Here is a 3250-nt window from a genome sequence, read left to right as displayed (position 1 = left end):
AACTATACCTCCCCCTGGCCAGCCGGGGTGCCTGATGGAGGGGAAAGGAACTGGCCCGGAATACCGTGTCCCTTCCACGCGCTACGTCTGGACGGGTAAACTCCCCCCCCTGTCAGGTGAAAAGAAGCAGCTTGGACTCCTCATGCATAGAAGGAACCATGATGTCAGTCCTCTATAAAAAAAGAAACAGGTCACAGGAGTCACAAAGGGAGAGAGGCGACGTGCTGTGTTGTGTTGTGGCTTTATTGTGTCGTGTTTGGTGTCGTTTATAAAGGACGTGAGTGGCGCCACACAACAACAACATACGTATACAGTGCTTCTGTGTCAATAAAGGTTTATATATACTTATAACAAAATTAGAACGGGACAAACATATATATAGCATCAAAAAACTGTGGAATGTATGAAAGGACAATGGGAACACACGTGGCTCATCAATTGATATTAATTAATACGTGACATTGGCGTAGCAATTTTAAATCGAAGGTTGGAAGGATTATATGCTAACAACGCTAGCGTGTGAATGGCTCTCGACGCAGCAGGGTATGGTGGGCTTTCAGTTGGGGTAAAGCAGAGCATTCTACCTATGTCGTGGATTGGAGTTTTTGAGCATGGCACTTAGCATGGGAACTCATTTTGGTGTCATGCTTTAGCTATTGAAAAATAGCAGATCTACAAGCTCATAGCGCGCCAGGTCAGAGCGGGTTAAATGATTCATACATTATATCTTGTCGAGTTCGTTTCAAATTTGTATCACTTTTCGTCCCCCCCCCCCCCCCCCCCCCCCCCCCCCCGTTCCAAAATCGTTATCTTTTTCTTTTCTTCCTTTCTTTTTTTTTTAATAAGCAGCCAATGGGGGGGGCTGCTTGGCTGCCGTTCCGTTACGGTTACAGGGGTCGAATCAGAATGCAGCCTCAGGACTCGAGGTCAGCGATGATAGTTTCTACCACGTCGTTTGTGGCGTGAGAACAATGTCACATGACACCCAGCCCCACCGCACGGCCAATTACATGCTCTCGTTTGTGGTTCCGAAGGTTTCAGCACGTCGACGCTCCCAGTGTCCTGTTCCCACCACACACACGCACGCAACGCACGCACGCACACTTCCACGCACGCGCCCACACACGCACGTCACGTGCGCCCAGCGATAATTTTGATCATTGGCAGGAAGAGCAAGCAAAAAGGCACGTTCAATAACTTTGACCCTTGACCCCTATATACACCTCAGAATAACACACAACTACAGTTGGAAACACACACACACACACACACACACACACACACACAGAGAGACGACCTGTGACACACATACACTCATACACGTCTGCAGATGCATTCTACACAAAACAAAGAAATTAAATATTGCATCTAAATAAATGTCCCTTTTCGTCTACAGTTGAATCCCTGTGTAATGTCGCAGGATTATTTCTCTCTCTCTCTCTCATGCACACACACACACACACACACACACACACACACACACGTTTCCAATACAATTATTGCACCCATATTAATTAAATATTAAAGAAACATAGTGAGCTAAGTTGTTAGTTCAGGTAACAACTTGGTGTATAGATATAGATATAGACTTAGACAGACACCCTTCAAGCTGTGTTTTTTTTCACCGGGAAGGCTGTTGGAAAGCACTATAGTGCGTTCATTTGCTGTATGTATGGACTAGTAGCCCCCTGGCACTGGCAGAGGTGCGCACGCGCGCACAGCGCACACACACACACACACACACACATGCACACACACACACACACACACACACACACACACACACACACACACACAGAGAGTACATTTGGCTCTGCATTAGTACGTCTAAACATCTCGTTACTCCTGGTCAGCCAGTCAAAACCAACCACCCGGACACCTTTCAGCGGTGGCCAGGTTGGGGGAAATCATCCCCCCCTCTAAGACTCAGTTCAAACTACAAAGTATATATATACCGCAAGTGGCGAGGGTGAGAGTATAACACGGTTGCCATGTTTGATTAAGTGTCGTTGCACTGTGGTGCCTTATTAGACGAACACACCCCTAGCTGGGTTGCCAAATATGACTGGCATCCCCAATTTAAGTGTTATTCTTTAGTTAGTAACAGTGACAATACGATGATGGAATGAGGTACGTTATACTATATACGTACTGTAACATCCCCCCCTTTTCAGACCCTCCGTCTTGGCAAAACCAATTTAACTAAAGTAACCTGGAAATAAAAATAATAACTAACAAAAACATGAACTTATGCACCTCTACATGCCATAATACATTCTACTACTGTGTGATAACGACAATAACAGCACAGTGGAAGACAGTGAGAACTATTAAAACGTTCTGTCAGGCCCAGTGACGGTGCTGCTGCTGCTAAGCAAAGGAGGCAGCGTGTTACAAGCGTTTTTTGGCATTCATAATTAACCAATGACATGGCTCGCTCATGGTCCACTGGCCAATCGGACGAGTTGTTACTAAGTGAGTATAAGACCGCAAGCTATAGTCATCCAATCAGATCTCTTCTTCCAGTTACAGTCTCTGTTTAGATCAACCAATGGGTTTCTTCAGTACAGGGGCTGTCGTCCAATTTGCACGACTTGCTCTCGTCTGTCCCCAAAATCGACCAATGGCGTCGCTCACTGCGTTGTCCAATCATATTGCGCGTTCCAGGCAATGGAACAAACGTGCTGCAGTCCAATTAAAATGACTTGTTCTATAAGCGCCGCACAGAGCCAATGGGAGTGGGCCGTTCCACTCATAATGTCCGGGTTGCTTTACTCTAGACGAGGCACAGTGCTGGAGAGGTAACGCTATATTCGCTGCTTCAGTCGACCAATAAGATCAGTCGGCGACATGGGAAGAGCCAATCAGGACGCTTGCTCTCTGAAATGACTGAAGAATATTCCCTGTGATATAAGCTGGGTGTTTGAATCGACCAGCGAGAGCGTTTGTCACAGGCTTTCATGAACCAATCGACTAGCTTTGTCTAAGAAGCGGAAGACAATGAAAAAACAAACAAATAAAACCAAACAAACAAAAAAAACAGCCCCCAGCCAGTTATAGCGACAGAGACCTAGTGCTCCTTGTGTGAGTGCTCAAATCTCTCCTCTCTCTTTGCCCCCCCTTCTTGGTTCCTTATCTCTCTATTCCAAATAGAACGTGAACAAGAAAAAGAAAAAAAGTACAGAAATAAAACAAAACAAAGCTAATAATAACAACAAGTATAACACCACCCCACCACCAAAAGAACCAC

The 3250-nt window shown here is 45.7% G+C and overlaps 1 protein-coding gene across 2 annotated transcripts in view; it reads right to left on the bottom strand.

Moving 5' to 3' along the window:
* Window positions 1–241: 241 nt before the first annotated feature.
* exoc6b (exocyst complex component 6B) overlaps window positions 242–3250 on the bottom strand; it is a 141419-nt gene continuing 138410 nt past the window's right edge. For both annotated transcript variants that reach the window (XM_080792738.1, XM_080792739.1), the window contains one exon: window positions 242–3250. This exon is cut by the window's right edge and continues 267 nt beyond it. The gene's annotated coding sequence lies outside the window, so the exon portion shown is untranslated.

This window comes from Protomyctophum bolini (assembly GCF_963924005.1).
Source record: "Protomyctophum bolini genome assembly, chromosome: 20".
NCBI lineage: Eukaryota > Metazoa > Chordata > Actinopteri > Myctophiformes > Myctophidae > Protomyctophum > Protomyctophum bolini.
This window is presented reverse-complemented; position numbering and strand designations above follow the sequence as displayed.